This window comes from Mobula birostris, chromosome 7, assembly GCF_030028105.1.
Source record: "Mobula birostris isolate sMobBir1 chromosome 7, sMobBir1.hap1, whole genome shotgun sequence".
Classification (NCBI taxonomy): domain Eukaryota; kingdom Metazoa; phylum Chordata; class Chondrichthyes; order Myliobatiformes; family Myliobatidae; genus Mobula; species Mobula birostris.
Window position 1 is genome coordinate 43,192,381 of NC_092376.1, and position 27,820 is coordinate 43,220,200.

The 27,820-nt window shown below is 41.2% G+C and overlaps 1 protein-coding gene across 6 annotated transcripts in view; it reads left to right on the forward strand.

The window, feature by feature from the left end:
* Positions 1-27,820, forward strand: part of atp8a2 (ATPase phospholipid transporting 8A2) — a 510,439-nt gene that overhangs the window by 353,704 nt on the left and 128,915 nt on the right. The window lies entirely within an intron of this gene.

A 27,820-nucleotide genomic window follows, 5' to 3' on the forward strand; every position in this document is an offset into this window, starting at 1 on the left:
CTCTGATTAGTATTCAGCCTAAATTTACACTAGAGATAATATTATGGACTGGAAGTTGCCACCCAGAATTATAAGGGCTTTCAGGGAATCTTTCATAGAAATCCATTTTTAGTTAATATTTCTTCCAAGCGACTGAAACATCATTTAAATGTTTTTTATTGATGGTACAATATCTCTAGAAGCTAGGCAGTATCAAATATTTACATAGGCTGATTGTATTATAAAAACTCCACAATGGATGGTCCCAGCCCAACTGTGAAAGGAAGAGAATTGGGCATGGGATGAGCAGCCCCATCCCATAAAAACCCAGAGCTACAGAAATGCCAACAGAAGCTCCAAATATCTCATCCCTGGGAGAGGAAGGATCTTCAAAGATGGGCTTCTTCTGGGGACAATTTGAAGACTGGCCCAGAACAAAGGACCCTGGCAAGCTTCTGTTGGCAGCCTATGCCCCAGTGGGGGTGATGGGCTTAAGAAGAAGAAGAATATTGTGTTATAAATGAATAGTTGTATTATAAATGAGTGGCACCTACATCCACAGTAATGAAGTGCTTTGAAAGGCTGGTGCTGAATCATATCAGCTCTTGACTGAGTGGCAACTTGGATCACCTCCAGTTCCCCTACTGAAGCAACAGGTCTATAGCAGATCGAATTGAATTGACTTTATTTCTTACATCCTTCACATACATGAGGAGTAAAAATCTTTGCTTTGTCTCCATCTAAATGTGCCATGTGCAGTCATAGTAATTTATAATAATTTATAATAAATAGAACAGTCAATGTAATACAGAGTACACTCAAATCAGCGTGAGCTCATCAGTCTGATGGCCTGGTGAAAGAAGCTGTTCTGGAGCCTGTTGGTCCTGGCTTTTATGCTGCGGTACTGTTTCCCGGATGGTAACAGCTGGAATAGATCATAATTGGGATGACTTGGGTCCCCAATGATCCTACATGCCCTTTTTACACACCTGTCCTTGTAAATGTCCTGAATCATGGGAAGTTCACAACTACAGATGCGCTGGGCTGTCTGCACCACTCTCTGCAGAGTCCTGCAATTAAGGGAGCTACAGTTCCCATACCAGGCAGTGATGCAGCCAGTCAGGATGCTCTCAATTGTGCCCCTGTAGAAAGTTCTTAGGATTTGGGGGCCCATACTAAACTTCCTCAACCGTCTGAGGTGAAAGAGGTGCTGTTGTGCCTTTTTCACCACACAGCTGGTGTGTACAGACCACGTGAGGTGCTTGGTAATGTGTATGCTGAGGAACTTGAAGCCGTTTACCCTCTCAACCCCAGATCCATTGATGTCAATAGGGGTTAACCTGTCTCCATTTCTCCCGTAATCCACAACCAGCTCCTTTGTTTTTGCAACACTGAGGGAGGGGTTGTTTTTTTGACACCACTGTGTCAGAGAGATGACTTCTTCCCTGTAGGCCACCTCATTATTGTTTGAGATAAGGCCAATCAATGTAGTGTCATCAGCAAATTTACTCAGCAGATTGGAGTTGTGGGTGGCGATACAGTCATGGGTATACAGGGAGTAAAGGAAGGGACTCAGTACACAGCCCTGAGGGGCTCCTGTGTTGAGAGTCAGAGGGTTGGACGTGAGGGAGCCCTCTCTTACAACCTGCTGGCAATCTGACAGTAAGTCCTGGATTAGGCTGCACAAGGCAGGGTGAAGGCCGAGGTCTCTGAGCTTCCTGTCAAGTCTGGATGGAACTATAGTGTTGAATGCTGAACTGTAGTCCAAAAATAGCATTCTCACATAAGCATCCTTCTTCTCCAGATGTGTAAGGACAGTGTGTAGAGCTGTGGCTATTGTATCATCTGTTGATTGGTTGTGTCGGTAGGTGAATTGTAGGGGGTCCAGTTTGGGTGGCAGTAAGCTGCAGATGTAGTCCTTGACCAGCCTCTCAAAGCTTTTACTTATTATTGAGGTGAGTGCGACAGGACGCCAGTCGTTCAGGCATGTTACCTTGGTCTTTTTTGGTACAGGGATAATGGTGGATAATTTGAAGCAGGAGGGCACTCTATACTGGGAGAGGGAGGTATTAAAAATATCAGTAAACACACCTGCTAGTTGTACTGCACACATCCTGAGTACTCGCCCTGGGATGCCGTCCAGTCCCGCAGCCTAGCGACTGTCCACTCGTTGGAAACATCTGTGTACCTCAGCCTCAGAGATGACCAGGTTGCAGGTTGTAGCGGTGGCTTTTCTCAGAGGCTCAGAGTTAGCGATATTGAACTGAGCCATGATGTTGGTGGCACCACAACGTTTGGCTTTGAAGTCTGTGATGGTATGCAGCCCTCACCACAAGTCAGGTGTGCTATTCGTTATGAATCTTGACTCAATCTTTCTTTTCAAACCTTTTTATTGCATTATAATCAGTTAAATGAAAACATCAATAATAGCAATACCAAGAGAACAGGATTACAATAATAACAATAATACATACAAACGTAAGTTCCAAATATCATATCCAGACAAGTCCACCCGATCTCTTGATAATTGAAACAGGAAAAAATTCAAAGGATTTGTCCAGGAAAAAGAACAATAAAAAACAAAAATCCCCTAAACTAAACAGAAAGCAAAACAAAACAAAAAAAACTGGGCTGCCATAATTTGTCAATTATAATTATTCAGTCCTTGACTCCGTTCCTCTTTCCATAAACGATTAAGTATTAGGAAAAAGGATTTTTAGAAAATCAACTTAAGTCATATGTATGGAAATATTGAATAAAAGACTCCCAAGTTTCCTCAAACTTAATCGAGGAATTACCCATGCCACTCCTAATTTTTTTCTAGGTTTAAACAAGCTATAGTCTGAGAAAACTATTGAAGTGCAGTAGGGGGATCAGAATCTTTCCATTTAAATAAAACGGATCTTCTGGCCATCAGCGTAACAAATAATATCAAACAGCAGGCTGAGGATGATAAATAACTAGAATCAATCACTGGTAATCCAAAAATTGCAGTAATAGAATGGAGTTGTAAATCAATATGTAAAACTGCTGAAACGATATCAAACACGAAGAAATCTGCAGTTGCTGGAATTTCAAACAACACACTCAAAAGTTGCTGGTGAACACAGCAGACCAGGCAGCATCTCTAGGAAGAGATACAGTCGACATTTCAGGCCGAGACGTCAACTGTACCTCTTCCTAGAAACAATATCAAAGGTGTCTTTCCAGTATTTTCTCAAAAGAGGACAGGACCAAAACATATGGGTTAAAGAAACAACCTCAGAGTTACATCTGTCACACGTAGGGTTTATATGGGAATAAAAACGGGCTAGTTTGTCTTTTGACATATGTTCTATGAACCACTTTAAATTGTATAAAGTATGTCTAGCACACATTGAAGAAGTATTACCTAATTTAAGAATCTTTTCCCATTCTTCTATGGATATACTTACTTGAAGTTCTCGTTCCCATTCATTCTTTATTTTATCAGATATACCTGAAGGGATTTTCATGATCAAGTCGCAGATAGTTGCTATTACACTCTTTTGTAAGGGATTTAAACTTAAAAATTTTTCTGTAATTTCAGCTTGATGTGACATCGGAAATCTTGACTCAATCTGTCATCCATTTTTTATCTGCCCTCTAAACCCACTAAACCTGAAGTACAGTGCTTGATCTTGAATCTTCACATGCATTTCCTTTCCATTGTCCAATCTTATTACAATGTGATAAATATAAGAATCAAATCATCTGTTCTGTGAAAGCTATAGAACTGAAGAAATGAGTAATTCAATTTATTCATTAACTGTTCTATTCAGAAAATGTTTTAAGCACCTGATCCCTATAGAGTGTGGTAGCATTTAAAAGCTTTTGATTTGTCAAGTCAAGTCAAGTCAAGTCAGGTCACTTTTTATCGTCATTTCAACCATAACTGCTGGTACAGAACATAGTAAAAATGAGACAACGTTTTCTAGGACCATGGTGCTACATGAAACAATACAAAAACGTCACTGAACTGCGTAAGAAAAAACACAAAAACTACACTAGACTACAGACCTATCCAGGACTGCATAAAGTGCACAAAACAGTGCAGGCACTACAATAAATAATAAACAAGATAGTAGGCACAGTAGAGGGTATAGTAGGTTGGTGTCAAGCCAGGCTCTGGGTATTGACTATCCGCTGCAGGGTCCTGCGATCTGAGATGGTACAATTTCCAAACCAGGCCGTGATGCAGCTGCTCAGGATGCTCTCAATACAACCTCTGTAGAATGTGGTGAGGATTGGGGGGTGGGAGACGGACTTTTCTCAGCCTTCGCAGAAAGTAGAGACGCTGCTGACCTTTCTTTGCTATGGAGCTGGTGTTGAGGGACCAGGTGAGATTCTCCGCCAGGTGGACACCAAGAAATTAAGAAATTTGGTGCTCTTAACGATCTCTACAGAGGAGTCGTTGATGTTCAGTGGAGAGTGGTAGCTCCGTGTCCTCCTGAAGTCAACAATCATCTCCTTTGTTTTGTTCACATTCAGAGACAGGTTGTTGGCTCTGCACCAGTCGGTTAGCCACTGTACCTCCTCCCTGTATGCTGACTCATCACTCTTGCTGATGAGACCCACCGGCGAGCTTGATGTGGTTCGAGCTGTGTGTTGCAGCACAGTCGTGGGTCAGCAGAGTGAACAGCAGTGGACTGAGCACACAGCCCTGGGGGGCCCCCATGCTCAGTGTGATGGTGTTGGAGATGCTGCTTCCAATCCGGACTGACTGAGGTCTCCCAGTCAGGAAGTCTAGGATCCAGTTGCAGAGGGAGATGTTGAGGCCCAGTAGGCTCAACTTTCCAATCAGTTTCTGAGGAATGATTGTGTTGAATGCTGAACTGAAGTCTATGAGCAGCATTCAAACGTACGTATCTTTTTTGTCCAGGTGGGTTAGGGCCAGGTGGAGGGTGATGGCAATGGCATCATCTGTTGAACGGTTGGAATGGTACGCGATCTGCAGGGGGTCCAGTGAGGGGGGCAGCAGGGTCTTGATGTGCCTTATGACGAGCCACTCGAAACACTTCATGATGATGTATGTGAATGCGACCGGACGGTAGTCATTGAGGCATGACACTGAAGACTTCTTCAGGACGGGGACGATGGTGGCGGCCTTGAAGCACGTAGGAATGTTGGCGCTGCTCAGGGAAATGTTGAAGATGTCAGTGAGAATCTCAGCTAGCTGATCTGCACATCCTCTGAGCACTCTGCCAGGAATATTGTCGGGTCCAGCAGCCTTCCATGGGTTGACCCTGCGCAGGGTTCTCCTCACATCGGCCACGGTAAGACATAGCACCTGGTCATTTGGAGGAAGGGTGGTCTTCCTCGCCGCCACGTCATTATCCACCTCAAACCGAGCATAGAAGTTTGACTTGATTTGTTGTTTGCATTGTTCAATGTATTATAAAGTAACTCAACTGTATTTGTAATTATGACATTAATATTAAAACTTCAATGGTCTAAATGTAATGTGACAGGCCACTATGTAATTAAGTTATTTGGGAGTTGTTGCCATTGTTACTCTTGCTAATAAACCATGGTAAAGATCTGTAAGTAACTTCACTATGAAATGAGGAAACTTTTATCTGAATTGGTTTTGATTTGATGTTTTTTTCCTCAAAAGAAAGATTATTGTCGATTTCTATTTGAAGTAGTTGCTGAAATGTAATGGCTGCTTTTTATATTAATCTTATCACTTTGTTCGGTATTAGTCTTTGTCAGTTCTCTGGCGTACTGTGCAGCCAAACAGTAGGATCATTAGTCAGCAAAACTGATCTAAAGGTGACAAGTTCCTATTCCGAGCTTAAACTTCTTTTCAGGCAACTAAATACATTTAGTTATATTACCTACGTTGAGTTATCTACTCAGTATCCGGCAGCAGGCTCTAAATCCTAATAAAAGTAGTCATGGAAATTAGAAGCTCCAGAGTATTGTTGCTTAATAGCTTAAAATTGCTAAAATTCTTCAGAATTGAAGGTGTTAAAGCTTAATTTTTTATTTTTATTTAGAAAGAATTAATCTCAACAACTATCTACTGATTATGGTAGGGTTGGTAGTAGAGACAGTTTCATTTGAAGTATTTAAAGAGTAACTGAATAAATATCTTGAAAGAGAAGGGTGTGATGAGAGGGGGAGTTGCAGGGTGGAAACTGGCTCTGTTGCTTTTTAACAACTTGAACTTGACAAGCTTCTGTGATTGGTTGAAACAATTCATTTAACATAAAATTCAAAAATGCTGGAAACGTTCAGCCGGTCTGGCAGCATCTGTGAAAAGGGAAACAGAGTTAATGTTTAAAGTTGAAGCTCCTTTCTTGGATTTTTTTTTTAGAACAGATTGTAATGCCTCATAGATAACAGCACTCTGTTTCCGACCATCTTATGAAAGTCTATTGCTGAATAATTGAAGCACCTGGTGACTTATACCATGTACAATCAAGACCAGTAACATAATCTAAGATATTAATGTCAGACTCGCTATCACAGCATTTTGGATCTCCCCCTCCCCCTCCCACTTTCAAATCTCTTACTAGCTCTTCTTTCAGTTAGTCCTGACGAAGGGTCTTGGCCCAAAACGTTGACTGTACCTCTTCCTAGAGATTCTGCCTGGCCTGCTGCGTTCACCAGCAACTTTTATGTGTGTTGTTTGAAATTCCAGCATCTGCAGATTTCCTTGTGTTTGCATTTTTAAATTCTCTACTGCGAAGCCTGTTCTGGTGATGCCTACACTGAAGAAGTTTAAATATTCTCTTTGACGGGAGTTCAGTGAAACCATCTCTCACTGCTCCCCATCTGTAATTTCTTCGGCTCTTCAACTTTTCAACCACATTTTGACTCACACTCGCTTTCACAGCATTTTGGATCTCCCTCTCCCCCTCCCACTTTCAAATCTCTTACTAGCTCTTCTTTCAGTTAGTCCTGACGAGGGGTCTTGGCCCGAAACGTCGACTGTACCTCTTCCTAGTGATGCTGCCTGGCCTGCTGCGCTCACCAGCAACTTTTATGTGTGTTACTTGAAATTCCAGCATCTGCAGGTTTCCTTGTGTTTGCGTTATTAATGTCATTGTTGTCTCCACTCACTGAACTTCCTGATTTAATGGTGTGTTTTGGGGCTGTCATTTCAGATCGTCTGGGTCCCTTAAAAGATATATATGCTTCAAAAAGGCTCTAAAGTGCAGACAGAACTGTGGTGTATTCCTCCATTTGCTCAAAATGTAATATTAATCCCCATATTTGCACAGGTTTTTAGATCTATAAAACCCAGTGCAAATCAGATTTATTTAACATGAAGTATGAAAATTGAAAATGTATCCTAAGTACTAGCTTGCTTTTGCCAAATGTACTGTTTCTCTCCTTGCTTTTTGTACTTAAGAAAATAAAAGTTTAACAAAAGTGAAGTACATGGTAGAAATATCTGCTGATTGACCTTGTGTGAAATCTTATCCATGAGTTCTTTGCAAATACATGGTACTTGGATGTTCAAGGCATACAGTGGACGCTAAAATAGATCCTTTTGAGTAAAAGAAGAAAAACGCTGGGTCTGAACTGCAAGTGTTAAGGTTGCCATTCCCTGAAGTATTACCTGCAGAACAAGACTAAGTTAATAAATAACATCAGGTATCTGGTGACTTCTGGACCCAACTGTTTGTGTTGGCTGTCAGTAATCAGAGCCTTTTTCAGATGTGGGATCCAGTCTTGAATTTTTTTTTAATGAGATTAAAATAGTCATGACATCCTGTTACCTCAGTTAAGTTACTGATGCCACACTTGTAGTGTATACTTCACTTTGTCAGCCAGCTACCAAATGACACTAGAACCAAAATTCTTGTGTATTACTACTTCTTGCTGCGACTTGTCTAAATGCTTTTCCTATGTGACAAATCCAATTTAACCAGAAAATACAGTGGGGCAACCACTTATTTGGGACAACTCTTAAAGAACAAAAACAAATCAAGAAAAAGATGGCATTTACTTGGATAATTTGGGACACTAAGCAACTTAATTGGGGCAGGAAACTATTGACAAACAGTTTCTAACTAGCGTCCTTCTCGTGCATGTCGTGTGGCCATTAGGCACTACTCATGTTTGAAGTGAACAGTTTTTAAATAGCATTAGTTGCATTTGTGTTAAAAGATCAGTGATTTTTATCACTGATAATTGGCAGTAAGACACTTAAGAACTGTTTTGTCAGTTTCAAGCATCATTCGAGCTTGGAGATGCCAGAAATGGCCCGGGAATGGCAATTTCACTACTTCAAGATAGGAACTACAAAGAATTTGATGGCATTGACAATAATCTTGAATGTTGCAATAGAAATGAAGATTTGGAGGATGCAATCATCAAAAGCATTGTTTGAAGGCAGTCCAGTATCTGCATTGATTTTGTTTGTTTACAGTCAGTCAAAAGAACACAGCAACATACACTGGATTACTTCCTCCGTTAATAACTTTGAGGAACTAATACACGGTTTTTTAGTATTGCTGTAGTTTAGTTGGTGTTCTGAGTTATTCTGTATTTCATTTAAATACGTAATCACATTTCCCTGTTACTCTCAGCCGCTTATCTGATACTCTCATGTAGAAATCACATTCCAGAATATTTAGCCTGCTCATCGTGCTGATCTTGGCTTTTCACTGAATTCTGATCAGTTTTGAGCCTCAAGCTGCAGAGCCAATGAGTGTAGGAAATGCATCATAGTTAACTTTCTTCCACTGATCTTATTTTTTCTTTATGTTTCCAGTTATTTGATTAAATGTACCTTAGAAGTGCAATGAAATGAAATATTCTGAGCTAAAAGTGGTTGGCAATCCTTTATCTGTGGCCCCTCTCAGGCTGGTATTCCTAGCATTGATGTTCTGGTCAAGCTCAATGAGCGTAGCTTGGTGGGAGACACCATCCACATACCTGACACCAGTCTTCTAAACCACACACTGCCACAAGCTTGGGATTGAGAAGAGGCTTTAGAATATTCTTAATTTCCTTGGAAAATGTTTGACCATTGTCACCAAGTCATTAGAATTGCTGCTTAAGATGGAGGAAAGGGATCCAGCTGGGTGCTGATTGTTGTAGCATGGATGAAATCACCGGAGAGACAGAGTCACTGGTAGATACAAAGCAGCTTCTTTATTCGGCACAACAAAGTACAGCAGGCATCATACGGATGGAGACGCTTTCCGCAGAAAGGTCTGCTAGCCCAATGTGGGCTCGATATTTACATGCTAAACACAAAGGCAATTGCTACTTTAAAAGTTATAGACAATGCGTAGACAATGCTACCTATTGAAGCTACATACAAAATATCACACCACCTAACTCCATCCTTTCCTTCCGACGCCAACATGTTTGGGTTGGTATCCACAGCCTTTAGGAATGCAATTAAATCCACAATACATTTATTTGGCATTTTACGTGCTAACATAGAAGACAATTAATATTAATATTTATTATAGATAATACTGTCTTCGAAACTACAGCATCAGGTCAAACTATGGCGCCAGAAGCATCTGGTATTCACACCTTTTTAGGAAGCGCATTGTTATGGACTCAATCCACAGTACTTTGTCAAATAGAAGTCTGGTGGCCAAAGTCATTTAAGTGTAAACAAATCATCTACCCAAAAAAACTCACTCTAACACTGATGGCTATGAGGAATGCATGGAGAAATAGCAAAAGGAGCATACAGTGTTTCAAGCAGCCTTCATCCTATCCAACATGGCAGGGTCTGTAGATCCCTCAACTACCTTGGAACCCACAGAACTGTAATCATAGAAGAACATCCTCAACAAAGGACTGTCTAAGATGGGAGTTCCCAAACTTTTTTATGCCATAGACCCCTACCATTAATCAAGAGGTCCATAGACCCATGGCTGGGGACCCTTTGTCTAAGACAAAGATGTAAAAGTCTAAAATCTGCATGCTTCTGTTTTTCACCAAAGGAGAGTTATGGAAAGGTGGCCAAGCCAGTTTTCCATGTGACTATTCTAATTTTCATCTTGTACCTTATTTAACCACAGCTTAGATTTAATCCGGTGCGATGAAATCTCTGGGCCTCAGTATGTCTGGCAGATAAATGGGGGCAATAATTATTGCTTCCAGAAGTAGTTTTTTTTCCACTTCCTTGATAACCCACAGCTGATTTTCAGCTCCTACCTCCCTGTGATCACCTGTTTTGGAACTTTCTGATGTTCTCTAATCTCTTTGCGCAGGTGTCCCCAACCTTTTTTGCACCGCGGACCGGTTTAATATTGACATTATTCTTGCGGACCGCGCAATGGGGGTTGGTGTTCAAGTTCAACAGTGCGTGACAGGGAATGAGGAAAGGTGCAGCTGACTCATATCGCCAAATCATATCGTTTCCTCACGGCCTGGTGGCACATGCTTTGCGGCCCGGTGGTTGGAGGCCACTGCCTTAGTTCTTTCTATTCCCAAGGGCTGTGAAGCCCATATCATTGGCAGTTTTAAAGAAGAAGAAGATAAATTTTTGAAAGATCAGGGAATTGAAGGCTTTGGGAACTGGCACAGAAGATGAGTTGAAACCTGATGTACATTAGCCATGATCATATTGACTGGCAGGGCATGCTTGAGAGACTGAGTTACTTACAAAACTGTGCAAAAGTCTTAGGCACGCAAGGTTTTTTATATGGTTTCAGATGGTATGGCCTCCAGAGCCCTGATCTCAACATCATCAAGGCTGTCTAGGATTACCTGGAGAGACAGAAGCAAGTGAGACTGCCAATATCTGCAGAAGAACTGAAGCAAGTTTTCCAAGGTGCTTGGAGCAACCCACCAGCTGATTTTCTTACAAAACTGCACAACAGTGTACCTAAAAGAATTGATATGGTTTTAAAGGCAAAGGGTGGACACACCAAATACTGATTTGATTTAGTATTTTATTGTTTACTGCTCTTTATAGTAATTTTTTGTTATTTAGAAACTTCATTTTATTATTTTTGCATGCATTTTCACTTTACAGGTTTTTTATGTTTGCCTAAGAATTTTGCACAGCACAGTACTCTGGTCATTTTTATCATGTCCTGTCACCTTTAGTTTTTCCTAACCTCAGCTTTCAGTTTTCTTCAGCCTGTATTCTTTGCTGCCAGTCATTTACAATAGTTTCCGATGTCCCTTGGATATAGGTATCAATCACTGATCTTTCCGGTGCTTCTCTCCTTTCTCTCTGGGTCCTAATTGTATTCTGATGCTGATGCTAAATCTGCCCAACAGCAAGCTAGCCTGGAGCGTTTCCCTCTGGCCAGCTGCTGTTGCAGTTGTAACGGCAAAGGGCAATCACTCCAAATATTGATTTGATTTAGTACTTTACTGTTTACTGCTCTTTCTATTTTTTTGATATTTAGAAACTTTTCAGTGGTTAGAAACAGAAACAAAGAACTGACGGACTGTTGTTCTTCCACGTAAACCAACTACAAAATCACCATTCCCATCTCCAACCCCACTGACGAGATAAATACGACTAAGTTATTTTTGCCTTTAATTCTGATCACTGACACCTGAAGTTCAGTTTTAGAATTGCTTTTTTGTCTCTTTCTCTAAGCATTTTAATGCTTTTTTGGGCAAAACTAATAAGACTTTTTAACATTGTCAGAACAGTTAACCTTGTGCTAATGCTCTTTAAATATCTGCCCTGCCATTGATGTTGGCTACCTTTCCAATGTTGTCAGTCACATGATTCACTGCAATGAGTGGGTTGTCCATTGAAAGCAATTTGAATAGTCACTGAACCTTAGATAAATGAGGGAAGATATTATTGGGAAAGATTTAAGATTCTAAGAAGGTTTGATAGGTTTGATGCTGAGAGTCTGATTATTTTTAAATTTGGAGAGTCAAGCTGAGGGATATATTCTCTTGAAAGGCAATTTATGATGGAGATGATGAGGGAAAATATCTTGCAGAGATTTTTCAAATGCTTTGCTTTCTCTGCCACAGGGGATTCAGATATTGAGTCTTTAAAAACTGTGCTGCATAGATTTTTGGACACTAAGGAATTGATGGATACGGAGATTGGCCATGAATATGGCCGTGATTCACATGATAAGCCACAATCTTATTGATTGGCAGAGCAGGCTCGAAGAACCAGGTGGTTGCCTCTTGATTCTTTTTCTTGTGCTCTTACCTCATTATTAACAACGTAAAGTCTCATTGTTCACATGTGAAATTGACAGTTTACTTTGACTCTTAGTGAACTTACAGGTTTTCAAGGTTAACAGCTAAACCTCAAAGAGGCATTAAAACGCTTGTTTTTATATACTGCTGATAATTAATAAGTTGCTGCAATAGTGTCCTGCTTAGATTTGGGCACTTTGAGCTACAGTATGTTTTGAAGAATAATAGCCTTCTGCCACCTATAGTAACATCCCTTGTGTTTGTTTTGTAAGGTGTGGAGTTTTAAGTGTTTCATAGTTTCAATACATTTTTGTAGACTTGATATTTTCATTATTTGAGCATTTTGATTGTTTCTAGATTTCACTGACATTTAGAAACATTGACAAATGCCTAGAACAGGGACATGGCTTTGCTTGCTATCCAGGTTTTTATTTGTTTCCTGGGCAGGGCTTGCCCAAGCTTAAAGTCTACATGATGGTGTTGTGTCATGGGAAAAATCCAATCAATCTATGGAGTCTTGCCATAACAGATGAAGCTCCCTTCATACAGGGCTTGGACTAGGACTGACCTATTGCACGGCACAATGCAGGGTGCCAGCACATCATGAATGCCAACAAATTTTGAGCCATTGATGGATGTAATATAAGGTTCAAAATCTAGTGGTTATAGGAAATTACTTGGAGTCTGTAATTCTCTTTAAACTCATATTCATTTTATGCTTTTATTCATAGTGCTAGTTTTAAGTTTTGAAAAATGGGTGTTTACATTGGGATAAAAAGGGATAATAGTTCATTCTCCAGCCTAAATGTTGCTCCTTTGTGTGCCATCAATATCTTGTAATAATTGTTTTTTGAGAAGAGGATTTTGCAGTTATTTTACATTTTGAAATCTAATATTAAGATGCCTTTTGTACATATGAAATGTGCATAGCACCGCATGCTGTTTAGATTTCGCTTTTACTGCGATAAATTAATGATGCTGTCTTGCATTATGCATGACCACAGGGTACTAAAAATTATAATCCAGTTTGTACATAACTAGATTTTTCCATTTGCTTTTGCTCTCACAGGTCACAAAATGCTGCTTTGAATAATAGTTTCAATGCTACCTCTGCTCCCAGTGCTACTCACCCTGTGAGTCTATAGCACATATTTTCAATCTGAAGCTTCAGTCTCTGTTAGTCACTGGCCCCTGAGCCAATTATAATTGCACTCCGCCTGCATATATATTTCTAAGGTGCTATAAGAATAGAGATAAATAGTTCTTGCTCTCCAGCATTAATACTCCTGTGGTGCCAGTTTGAAGATATAGCACTTTTTTCTTGCTGTGTATATTAACTACACTGTCAAAAAAGGTGTATATTCATGCCTATAGGCACAAAATCCTAAGAATAAATTGCAAATGAATAGTCATTACTTAATTTGCAAGAAATGGAGGTAATGCTTATAACCAAAAATAGCCAAATATTTCCAAGATTTGGCTGAGTCCATCTGAATAGTAGATTTAAATGTGTATCTTTCTTCTTACTAATGCCCTTTCCACAAAGTTTAAAGTAAAGTGGTCATTTGGTTACTTGTCCAGAATAGTTAAAGTTTATGCTTTTGTGAAAACATATTCTGCAAATCATGTACATCTGATATATTTTTTACAGGCATAATTTATACAGGCATTGTGTCATATGTTTGTACAAAACAGGGAAAACTGTATTATTTTTTTTAAATGATGACATTGCAGATTTAAACATTGTTTAAATAAGTGGAATGTTAGGAGCAAGAATTACTTTCCTGTGAAACTGTTATATCTGTTTATGTGATCAGTGTACAAAGGTGAGAGAGGATGTCCCTCAGAAAGAAGGACGGGTAATTATAAAGCACCTGTCTAGACAACACAGCAAAAAGTGCTATTCAGCTAATGGAGTACATTATGAAATGAATCATTGTTACGATGGTACAGACCAGCTAATTTGTGCAAAACAATCAGGGCCAGATATTATCTCCAAGTGGTAATGGTTGAAGGATAAATGTTCGTCAGTGCACAATGGATAAGTCTCCTATTCTTTGAAATACCACCAAGGGATCTTTGATTTTCTCTTTGCTGGCCAGGTGGGACCTTAGCTCAGTGCCTCATCTGGAGGATGGAGCCTCCCACAGCGCTTCATTCCCTTGGTGCTTTGCAGCATTGTGAATGTGGATCTTGTGCTCCAATCTCTAAAATGACACTTGAACTTTTCTGGTGCTATGATGACATAAAATAACTAAATTAAAACCATGAGTGGAAGAAAATAAAAATCCATGTTTCTTTTTTTTTATACACCTTACAGTTTTACATAGTGTAAAAGTGAAAATTGTATTAAAATAATCAAAACATTTGTATCTTGGAAATTGGCTACCAGTTTGAGTTGACTGAAAGCTTGGGAAACATTCGTAGTCATAGTCATAGTCATACTTTATTGAATGAATGAAGAAGAGTCGATGACTAAAGTATTAAGGATGAAATGAGACCAAAGCTTTGTGCCATTGTATACGGAAGTATACAAATCAATAGTTATTGCAGTGCGTAACATTTAATTTTTATTGTATGAAGGCACAGATTCATGGTGTTGGTGCTTCATGAATAACCTAAGGATCATGAAGTCTAAGTCAAGTGAACTAATTTGGAATGTGTGGGTTTTCTCTGTGTGCTCCAGTTTCCTCCCACAGTCCAAAGACATATCAGCTGGTAGGTTAATTGGTCACTATAAATTGTCCCATGATTAGGGTTAAATCGAGTGGGTTGCTAGCAGCGTGGCTCAAAGGGCTGGAATGGCCTTTTCTGCGCTGTAACTGTAAATTTTTTAAAAATTTGTGTGCTTAATTTTGTATGTGCTATAAAATGATTAGCATATAGTCAGGTTTAAAATATGTTTGGTATTACTAATATTTAAGTGAATTTTAATATATTTGGGACAGAGGGTGTCCTTGACAAAAATTATGGTAAATTAATTGTCAGTGAATTTATGCGATGTATTTACACCAGACCTACAAAGCTCCATGTAACTGATTCATTAACTTTTAGGTTTGGTTCCTAGTCTGTGTACAGAGGAGATGTCAGGGGTTAAGTTTTTTTACACAGAGAGTGGTGAGTGTGTGGAATGGGCTGCCAGCGGTGGAGGCGGAAAGGATAAAGTCTTTTAAGAGACTCCTGGATGGATACATGGAGTTTAGAAAAACAGAGGGCTGTGAGTAAGCCCAGGTAGTTCTAAGGTAGGGACATGTTCAGCACAGCTTTGTGGGCCAAAGGGCCTGTATTGTGCTGTAGGTTTTCTATTTTTCTATGTTCCATGTTTTCTATCTTAACTAGGAAGCCTGCACTGGTTACATAAATAACAATTGTATTAACAATTTACGAATCATTGAATCTCCTCTCTCCCATTAGAAATATCTGGCTTTTGGGATTAAAAATTCGCAGAATTTATCCATTCTGAAATGCATCTATCCACAAGTCTAGGACAAAGAAGTACATTTTGATAAAGCTTTAGTCAAAAGAGAGGAGGATTTTGGGAAAAATGGAGTCATATCAACCGAAAATAGTACAAAAAAAAAGAGGATACAAATGCAAAAATGGTGTTAAATCAGCTAAAAATACACAAGAAAGTGTGCCCTATTCTTTCATTGATAGAAATCATTTCTGTAAAATATTGAATTGAAGTCTCTGTTGGCATTCTAAGGCAGGTAGTCAGCAGTTATCACTGTTGTGGGAATGCAAAACTGTGGCTCTGAAGGGAAGCTGATCCTCTTCACATCAAATTCCCACCTTCAAAGATAGAAAGAGAAAAAAAATTATGAAATGTTACCATTACATATTATGTTACCAGTACTAATCAATCATTCCTTCGTCTCAGCACTTGGTGTGAGATAAAAGATAGGTTTACTACAGCGCCAGAGCCAGTTTTCATTTTATTTTTGTCTTTAGGAGAACAACTGTTGATGAAATCTGACTTCATACATGCAGCTTATTAGACCATTTAACTGCATAACTGATGCTTAAACTTTATAAAGATTGTGCTATAATCCTTAACAACCTAACGATACTGGTAGTTGTAAAAAACAATGATTGTGTAATATCATAAAACCCTTTTGAAAACCATTTTATGATATTATTTGATCTATTCCATTTGTTGCTGATTTTAGAACTTTACTTTCTTCATTTTCTTTATTATTACGTGCTGAAGTGCAGCTGTCCTCCAGTACTTCATGCAAATGTGACTGTTTATCTTCTTGGTGTAACTTAAGTTAAAGGTTCAAAATAAATTTATTATCAAAGTACATATATGTCACCACATACAACCCTGAGATTCATTTTCTTATGGGTATTCACAATAAATACAAAGAAACACAATAGAATCAATGAAAAACTACACACAAGATAGACAAATAACCAATGTGCAAAAGGCAACAAACGATACAAATAAAAAAGAGGTCAATGTACTGTTTATGTTCAGGAATCAAAAAGTCATCATTAATGTTTTTATTCTTTCCATCACAACCTTCCCGCCATGCCCAGTCAAGAATACTTTAAGCAACTATGGCTAGCGGCCAATATGTACAAACGATATCTGGGGTAGATGATCTACGTAATTTATGACCAGACCAGCTTTTCATTCACATACTGAAGCCTCTTGATTCTCATTCTATAATTTTGGGGAATAGTGAGTTTTCTATAATTCAGTAACAGAAAGAGTAAGCTATGTTATATCCTAAACTCACATACATGTCCTTAGTTTTTTATCTTTGTCTTAATTGAAAGAATGCAGCATCAGGCACTCTTAACAATATTTTTAAATAATCCATTACATAAGTAAATATGTATTATCATAATCAGGTTTATTATAGAACATAGAATAGTACAGCACAGTACAGGCCCTTCAGCCCACAATGTTGTGCCGACCCTTAACCCTACCTCCCATATAACCGCCCCCCCCACCTTAAATTCCTCCATATACCTGTCTAGCAGTCTCTTAAATTTCACTAGTGTATCTGTCTCCACCACTGACTCAGGCAGTGCATTCCACGCACCAATCACTGGCATGTGTCATAAAATTTGTTAACTTAGCAGCAGCAGTTCAATGCAATACATGATATAGAAGAGGAAGTAAAATAAAAATTAAAAAATAAATAAATTAAAAAATATGTATGTTGAATAGATTAAAAGTCATGCAAAAACAGAAATGATATATATTTAAAAAGTGAGGTGGTATTCATGGATTCAATGTCGATTTAGGAATCAGATGGCAGAGTGGAAGAAGCTGTTCCTGAATCACTGAGTGTGTATCTTCAGGCTTCTGTACCTCCTACCTGATGGTAACAGTGAGAAAAGGGCATGCCCTGGGTACTGGGGGTCCTTAATAATGGATGCTGCCTTTCTGAGACACTGCTCCCTGAAGATGTCCTGGGTACTTTGTAGGCTAGTACCCAGGATGGAGCTGACTAGATTTACAACCTTCTGCAGCTTCTTTCGGTCCTGTGCCGTAGCCCCTCCATACCACACAATGATGCAGCCTGTCAGAATGCTTTCCACGGTACACCTATAGAAGTTTTTGAGTGTATTTTTTGACATACCTAGTCTCTTCAAACTCCTGATGAAGTATAGCCGCTGTCTTGCCTTCTTTATAGCTGCTTTGATATGTTGGGACCAGGTTAGGTTATCAGAGATCTTGACACCCAGGAACTTGAAACTGCTCACTCTCTCCACTTCTGATCCCCCAATGAGGATCAGTATGTGTTTCTTCATCTTACCCTTCCTGAAGTCCACAATCAGCTCTTTTGTCTTACTGATATTGAGTGCAAGGTTGTTGCTGTGACACCGCTCCACTAGTTATTATATATCGCTCCTGTATGCCCTCTCGACTCCATTTGAGATTCTACTAACAATGGTTGTATCATTAGCAAATTTATAGATGGTATTTGAGCTATACCTGGCCACACAGTCATAGGTATAGAGAGAGTAGAGTGGTGGGCTAGGCCATACCCCTGAGGTGCGCCAGTGTTGATTGTCAGTGAGGAGGAGGAGATATTATCACCAATCCACACAGATTGTGGTCTTTAGGTTAGGAAGTCAGGGATCCAATTGCAGAGGAAAGTAGAGAGACTCAGGTTCTGTAACTTATCAATCAGGATTGTGGGAATGATGGTGTTAAATTCTGAGCTATATTAGATGAACAGCGTTCTGACATGGGTGTTTGTATTGTCCATATGGTCTAAGACCATGTGAACAGCCATTGAGATTTCATCTGCCATTGACCTATTGTGGCAAAAGGCAAATAGCAGTGGGTCCAGCTCCTTGCTGAGGCAGGCAGGATTTCAGTCTAGTCATGACCAACCTCTCAAAGCTTTTTATCATTGTAGATGTAAGTGCTACTAGGCGATACAGTAGTCATTAAAGCAATTCACATTATTCTTCTTAGGCACTGGTATAATTGTTGCCCATAGCAGTGAGAGGTTGAAAATTTCCTTGAATACTCTCGACAGTTGGATGGCACAAGTTTTCACAGCCTTACCAGGTACTCCGTCGGGTCAATCCGCCTTGCGAGGGTACACCCTCTTTAAAGACAGCCTAGTATCTGCCTCCGAGACAGAGATCACAGGGTCACCAGGTGCAGCGGGAATATTCACAGTTGTAGTTATATTCTCCCTTTCAAAGTGGGCATAGAAGGCATTGAGTTCATCTGGTAGTGAAGCATTGCTGTCATTCATGCTTTTAGGTTTCGCTTTGTAGGAAGTAATGTCTTGCAAACCCTGCCAGAGTTATCGTACATTTGACCTTTACAGAAAGTTTTTAACTTGTCATTTGGGCAATTATAATTTTTTGGGGATCAATTCAAATTAGTTTTGAATCCTCCTTTCAAGTTAGAGGTTATTAATCCTGTTATAAAGTAATTCACCTTGCAGCTATGGGTGCAGAAAAGACCAATTTTGTGTATTCAACTATGTGTAATAATTATAAGACAATAAATCATAGAGGCAGAATTAGGCCATCCAGTCCATCAAGTCTGATCCACCATTGCAGCAGTACAATGCAATACATAATAATAGAGGAAAAAAACTGAATTGCACTAAGTGTGCGTGTGTATAAAAAATATGTATAAATAGTTAATTGAATTGACTTATTTCTTACATCCTTCACATACATGAGGAGTAAAAATCTTTGTGTTACGTCTCCATCTAAATGTGCCATGTGCAATCACAGTAATTTATACTAATTTATAATAAATAGAACAGTCACTGTAATATAGAATACACTCACATCAGCGTGAGTTCATCAGTCTGATGGCCTGGTGGAAGAAACTGTCCCAGAGCCTGTTGGTCCTGGCTTTTATGCTGCGGTACCAGTTCCCGGATGGTAACAGCTGAAATAGATTGTAGTTGGGATGACTTGGATCCCCAATGTCCCTATGCACCCTTTTTACACACCTGTCCTTGTAAATGTCCTGAATCATGGGAAGTTCACAACTACAGATGGGCTGGGCTGGGCTGTCCACACCACTCTCTGCAGAGTCCTGTGATTGAGGGAAGTACAGTTCCCATACCAGGCAGTGATGCAGCCAGTCAGGATGCTCTCAATTGTGCCCCTGTAGAAAGTTCTTAGGATTTGGGGGCCCATACCAAACTTCCTCAACCATCTGAGGTGAAAGAGGCACTATTGTGCCTTTCTTACCACACAGCTGGTGTGCACAGACCACGTGATGTGGATGCCAAGGAACTTGAAGCTGTTTACCCTCTCAACCCCAGATCCATTGATGTCAATAGGGGTTAGCCCATCTCCATTCCTCCTGTAATCCACAACCAGCTCCTTTTTGCGACATTGAGGAGAGGTTGTTTTCTTGACACCACTGTGTCAGAGAGAGTACAAAAATAATAATAGTACAAAAAAAAGTAGTGAGGTACTGTTCATGGGTTGAATGTTCATTCAGAAATTGGCTGGTAGAGGGGAAGAAGCTGTTCCTGAATCATTGAGTGTGTGCCTTCAGGATTCTGTGCCTACTTCCTGATAGTAGCATTGAGAAAAGGACATGTCCTGGATGATGGGGTCATGGCTAAGTTATTATTCCTTCTCAACTCCATTCTCCGCATAACTTTTGATACTCTTACCTATCAAGAACCTTTCACTTTCCCGCTTTCTCTGTAAATATAACGCAACTGTATATTCTGCATTCTGGTTTCATTTTTCCTCTGTGACATAGTATTGATCTGTCTGAATGGCATGGTAACAAAAACTTCCACTGTGTACATGTGACAATAATACGTTAATACCAATTCTCTGAAGGTTAACTTGCAGGTTGAGTCAGCATTCGTTACAAGAGGGCTAGAATATAAAAGTAAGAATGTAATATTGAAGCTTTATCAGCCATTAGTCAGACCATTTTTGGAGTGTTACGAGTAGATTTAACATAGAACATAGAATAGTACAGCACAGTACAGGCCCTTCAGCCCACAATGTTGTGCTGACCCTCAAACCCTGCCTCCCATATAAGCCCCCACCTTAAATTCCTCCATATACCTGTCTAGTAGTCTCTTAAATTTCACTAGTGTATCTGCCTCCACCACTGACTCAGGCAGTGCATTCCAAGCACCAACCACTCTCTGAGGAAAAAACCTTCCTCTAATATCCCCCTTGAACTTTCCACCCCTTACCTTAAAGCAATGTCCTCTTGTATTGAGCAGTGGTGCCCTGGGGAAGAGGCGCTGGCTAACCACTCTATCTATTCCTCTTATTATCTTGTACACCTCTATCATGTCTCCTCTCATCCTCCTTCTCTCCAAAGAGTAAAGCCCTAGCTCCCTTAATCTCTGATCATAATGCATACTCTCTAAACCAGGCAGCATCCTGGTAAATCTCCTCTGTACCCTTTCCAATGCTTCCACATCCTTCCTATAGTGAGGCAACCAGAAATGGACACAGTACTCCAAGTGTGGCCTAACCAGAGTTTTATAGAGCTGCATTATTACATCATGACTCTTAAACTCTATCCCTCGACTTATGAAAGCTAACACCCCATAAGCTTTCTTAACTACCCTATCCACCTGTAAGGCAACTTTCAGGGATCTGTGAACATGTACCCCCAGATCCCTCTGCTCCTCCACACTACCAAGTATCCTGCCATTTACTTTGTACTCTGCCTTGGAGTTTATCCTTCCAAAATGTACCACCTCACACTTCTCTGGGTTGAACTCCATCTGCCACTTCTCAGCCCACATCTGCATCCTATTGATGTCTCTCTGCAATCTTTGACAATCCTCTACACTATCTACAACACCATCAACCTTTGTGTCATCTGCAAACTTGCCAACCCACCCCTCTACCCCCACATCCAGTTTGTTAATAAAAATCACATAAAGTAGAGGTCCCAGAACAGATCCTTGTGGGACACCACTAGTCACAATCCTCCAATCTGAATGTACCCCCTCCACCACGACCCTCTGCCTTTTGCAGGCAAGCCAATTCTGAATCCACCTGGCCAAACTTCCCTGGATCCCATGCCTTCTGACTTTCTGAATAAGCCTACTGTGTGGAACCTTGTCAAATTCCTTACTAAAATGCATATAGATCACATCCACTGCACTACCCTCATCTATATGCCTGGTCACCTCCTCAAAGAACTCTATCAGGCTTGTTAGACACGATCTGCCCTTCACAAAGCCATGCTGACTGTCCCTGATCAGACCATGATTCTCTAAATGTCCAGAGATCCTATCTCTAAGAATCTTTTCCAACAGCTTTCCCACCACAGACGTAAGGCTTACTGGTCTATAATTACCTGGACTATCCCTACTACCCTTTTTTGAACAAGGGGACAACATTCACCTCCCTCTAATCCTCCGGTACCATTCCCATGGACAACGAGGACATAAAGATCCTAGCCAGAGGCTCAGGAATCTCTTCCCTCCCCTCGTGGAGCAGCTTGGGGAATATTCCGTCAGGCCCTGGGGACTTATCCGTCCTAATGTATTTTAACAACTCCAACACATCCTGTCCCTCAATATCAACATGCTCCAGAACATCAACCTCACTCATATTGTCCTCACCTTCATCAAGTTCCCTCTCATTGGTGAATACCGAAGAGAAGTATTCTTTGAGGACCTCGCTCACTTCCACAGCCTCCAGGCACATCTTCCCACCTTTATCTCTAATCGGTCCTATCTTCACTCCTGTCATCCTTTTGTTCTTCACATAACTGAAGAATGCCTTGGGGTTTTCCTTTACCCTACTCGCCAATGCCTTCTCATGCCCCCTTCTTGCTCTTGTCAGCCCCTTCTTAAGCTCCTTTCTTGCTTCCCTATATTCCTCAATAGACCCACCTAATCCCTGCTTCCTAAACCTCATGTATGCTGCCTTCTTCCACCTGACTAGATTTTCCACCTCACTTGTCACCCATGGTTCCTTCACCCTACCATTCTTTATCTTCCTCACTGGGACAAATTTATCCCTAACATCCTGCAAGAGATCTCTAAACATCGACCACATGTCCATAGTACATTTCCCTGCAAAAACAGCATCCCAATTCACACCCACAAGTTCTCGCCTTATAGCCTCATAATTTGCCCTTCCCCAATTAAAAATTTTCCTGTCCTCTCTGATTCTATCCTTTTCCATGATAATGCTAAAGGCCAGGGAGCGGTGGTCACTGTCCCCCAGATGCTCACCCACTGAGAGATCTGTGACCTGACCCGGTTCATTACCTAGTTCTAGATCTAGTATGGCATTCACCCTAGTCGGCCTGTTTTGGGCCCCATATCTAAGGACAAATGTGCTGGCGTAGGAGAGGATCCAGGGTAGTTATATGAAAATAGCCCTGGCCATGAATAGTTAATGTATGAGGAGCATTTGATGGCACTAGGCCTGGACTCACCGCAGCTTGGAAGGATGAATGGGGATTTCATTAAAACCTACCAAATATTGAAAGGCCTAATTAGAGCAGAAGTAGAGATGGTGTTTCTAATAGTGGGAGAGTCCAGGACTAGAGGCACAAACTCAGAATGAAAAAAATGTCCCTTCAGAAGGCAGGTGAGAAGTAATTTCTGTAGCCAGAGGTGGTGAATCTGTAGAATTCATTGCCACTGGTGGCTGTTGAGGCCAAGTCATTTGGTGTGTTTAAAGTGGAGTTTGATATTTCTTGGTTGGTAAGAGTGTCAAAGGTTTTGGGGTGAAGGCAAATCAACAACAAAGTGCAAGGGCCACAACAAAGTAGATTTGAAGAATAAGTGTTCAGAAAAGAGGGATCTGGGAGTAAAAGTCCATAATTCATTGAAAGTGACATCACAGATAGATAACGTCATAAAGAAAGCTTTTGGTACATTTGGCCCTCATTGATCAAAATACTGAGTATGGGAGTTAGAATAAGATGTTGGTGATGCCTAACTGTGAGTATTGTGTGCAGTTTTAATCACCTACATTTGGAAAGATGTAAATAAATTGAAAGAGTACAGAGAAAATTTACAAGGATGTTGCCAGGGCTGGAGTACCTGAGTTATAAGAAAAGATTGAATAGGTTAGAACTTTATTCCCTAGAATGTAGAAGATTGAAAGGAGATTTGATAGAGGCATACAAGATTATGCCTGGTATAGATAGGGTGATTGCAAACAGTTTTTTTTTTCCCACTGAGTGAGACTACAGCTAGAGGGTAAAGGGCAACATGAGGGGAAACTTCTTTACAGACGGTGTTGTGAGTGTGGAGCGAATTGCCAGCAGAAGTGGTGGATGTGATTTTGACTTCAACGTTTAAGAGAGTTTTGGATAGGTACATGGAGATGGGAGGAGTATGGAGTGCTATGGTTCATGTAGAGGTCAATAGGACTAGGCATTTCAAATTGTTTGGCACGGACTAGATAGGCTGAAGGGCCGTTTCTGTGCTATAGTTTTCTGTGACTCAATGACTCTATGTTCTGGTGTATGAAAATTCCTTTCAAGCGTCTGATATCAGTGGGATAGAACCATTCCCTGTGCCTGGTATTGTATTTCCTCAAGCTTTCTATATTTTCTGTCTAACAGAATACAGTGGTATCAAATAATTCCCAAATATTCAGGCAATAGACACATTTAAAAATTCCCACAAAAACAAACTCATTTTCTTTTGTAGATACTATAGTCATAGTCATAGTTTATTGATCCCGGGGGAAATTGGTTTTCGTTACAGTTGCACCATAAATAATAAATAGTAATAAAACCATAAATAGTTAAATAGTAATATGTAAATTATGCCAGGAAATACGTCCAGGACCAGCCTATTGGCTCAGGGAGTCTGACCCTCCAAGGGAAGAGTTGTAAAGTTTGATGGCTACAGGCAGGAATGACTTCCTATGACGCTCTGTGTTGCATCTCGGTGGAATGAGTCTCTGGCTGAATGTACTCCTGTGCCCACCCAGTACATTATGTAGTGGATGGGAGACATTGTCCAAGATGGCATGCAACTTAGACAGCATCCTCTTTTCAGACACCACCGTCAGAGAGTCCAGTTCCATCCCCACAACATCACTGGCCTTACGAATGAGTTTGTTGGTGTCTGCCACCCTCAGCCTGCTGTCCCAGCACACAACAGCAAACATGATAGCACTGGCCACCACAGACTCGTAGAACATCCTCAGCATTGTCCGGCAGATGTTAAAAGACCTCATTCTCCTCAGGAAGTAGAGACGGCTCTGACCCTTCTTGTAGACAACCTCAGTATTCTTTGACAAGTCCAGTTTATTGTCAACTCGTATCTCCAGGTATTTGTAATCCTCCACCATGTCCACACTGACCCCCTGGATGGAAACAGGGGTCGCCGGTACCCTAGCTCTCCTCAGGTCTACCACCAGCTCCTTAGTCTTTTTCACATTAAGCTGCAGATAATTCTGCTCACACCATGTGACAAAGTTTCCTACCGTAACCTCGTACTCAGCCTCATCTCCCTTGCTGATGCATCCAACTATGGCAGAGTCATCCGAAAACTTCTGAAGATGACAAGACTCTGTGCAGTAGTTGAAGTCCGAGGTGTAAATGGTGAAGAGAAAGGGAGACAAGACAGGCCCCTGTGGAGCCTCAGTGCTGCTGATCACTCTGTCGGACACACAGTGTTGCAAGCACACGTACTGTTGTCTGCCAGTCAGGTAATCAAGAATCCATGACACCAGGGAAGCATCCACCTGCATCGCTGTCAGCTTCTGCCCCAGCAGAGCAGGGCGGATGGTGTTGAACTCACTGGAGAAGTCAAAAAACATGACCCTCACAGTGCTCGCTGGCTTGTCCAGGTGGACGTAGACACGGTTCAGCAGGTAGACGATGGCATCCTCAACTCCTAGTCGGGGCTGGTAGGCGAACTGGAGGGGATCTAAGTGTGGCCTGACCATGGGCCGGAGCAGCTCCAGAACAAGTCTCTCCAGGGTCTTCATGATGTGAGAGGTCGATGCCACCGGTCTGTAGTCATTGAGGCCGCTGAGGCGCGGCGTCTTCGGCACAGGTACGAGGCAGGACATCTTCCACAGTACAGGAACCCTTCGGAGTCTCAGGCTCAGATTGAATACATGGCGAAGTACTCCACATAGCTGAGGGGCACAGGCTTTGAGCACCCTGGTACTGACACCATCCGGTCCTGCAGCCTTGCTTGGGTTGAGACGTTTCAGCTGCCTTCTCACCTGTTCAGCTGTGAAGCCCACTGTGGTGGTTTCGTGTGGGGAAGGGGTATAGTCATGAGAGCAGGGTGGGGGACTGTGAGGAGGGGTAGGAGGGGAGAGTGGAATATGTGTTGGTTGGGGGCCGACAACAGATGGCTCATGTGAGGGATGGGCAGGGGCCACACTGTCAAATCTGTTAAAGAACAGGTTAAGTTCATTGGCCCCATCCACACTGCCTTCTGCTCCTCTGTTGCTAGTTTGCCAGAACCCGATGATGGTCCTCATCCCCCTCCAGACTTCTCTCATGTTGTTCTGCTGGAATTTCCACTCAAGCTTCCTCCTGTATCTGTCTTTAGCCTCCCTGATTCTGGCTTTCAGGTCCCTCTGTAATGACCTCAGCTCCTCCCTATTTCCATCTCTGAAATCTTTTTAGCGTTGGGGATGTCCTTAATGTCCTTTGTCACCCGTGGCTTGTTATTTGAATAACAAAGGACAGTTCTTGTGGGAACATTGCAGTCCACACAGAAGTTGATGTAATCAGTGATGCACTCTGTGAGCCCATCAATATCCTCTCCATGTGGCTCACAGAGTGCCTGCCAGCCTGTCACCTCAAAACAACCCTGGAGTGCCTCACAAGCCTCCTCCGACCATTTTCTCACTGTCCTCAAGGTTGCAGGTTTTGCTCTTCACCAGAGGCACATAGCAGGGTTTTAGATGCACCAGGTTATAATTACATTGGAAGTCCCATTTAAGATCAGATACAAGGTACAGGAGCAGAATTAGGCATTTTGGCCCATCAAGTCTGCTCCATCATTTCATCGTGGCTGATCCAATTTTCCTCTCTGCCCCAATCTCCTGCCTTCTCCCCTTATCCCTTCATGCCCTGACCAATCAAGGATCTATCAATCTCTGCCTTAAATATACATAAAGACTCCACAGCTGCCTGTGGCAAAGAATTCCACAGATTCACCACCCTCTGGATAAAGGAATTCCTCCTTATCTCTGTTCTAAAAGGACACCTCTCTATTCTGAGGCTGTGTCCTCTCATCTTAGACTCTCCCACCATAGGAAACATCCTCTCCACATCCACTCTATCAAGGCCTTTCACTATTCCATAGGTTTCAATGAGGTCACCCTTCGTTCTTCTGAGTTCTGATGAATGCAGGTACGGAGCCTTCTGACATTCTTCATATGATAAGCTATCCAATCCTGGAATCATTTTTGTGAACCTCCTTTAAGCCCTCTCCAGTTTCAGTAAATTCTTTCAAAGATGAGGTGCCCAAACTTGCTCACAATACTCCAAGTGAGGCATCACCAGTGCTTTATAAAGTTTCAACCTTACATCCTTGCTTTTATATTCCAGTCCTCTTGTAATGAATACTAACATTGCATTTGCCTTCCTCACCGCAGAATCAACCTGCAGATTAACCTTTAGGGAATTCTGCACAAGGACTCCCAAGTCCCCTTGCATCTCAGTTTTTTGTATTTTTTCTCATTTAGAAAATGGTCAGCTTTTTCGTTTCTATTACCGAAATGCATGACCATACACTTCCCAACACTGTATGCTGTCTGCTACTTCTTTGTCCATTCTCGTAATCTGTCTACATTCTTCTGTAGCCTCTCTACTTCCTCAAAACTACCGTTCCTCCACCTATCTTCATATCATCTGCAAACTTTGTGACAAAGCCATCAATTCCGTTGACCGAATAATTGACATATAACATTTTTAAAAAATCAGTCCCAACACAGACCCATGTGGAACACCATTAGTCACTGGCAGCCAACCAGAAAAGGCTCCCTTTATTACCACTCTTTGCCTCCTGCCAATCAGCCACTACTTTGTCCATGCTCAAATCTTTCCTGTAATATTATGGGCTTATAACTTGTAAGCAGCCTCATGCATGGCACCTTGTCAAAGGCCTTCTGAAAATCCAAATTCACAACATCAACAGATTCTCCTTTGTCTATCCTCAAAGAATTCCAACAGATTTGTGAGGCAAGATTTTCCCTTGAGAAAACCATGCTACAGCCTATTCTATCATGTCTCCCAGTACCCTGGCATCAACATCTTTCCAACCACTGAGGT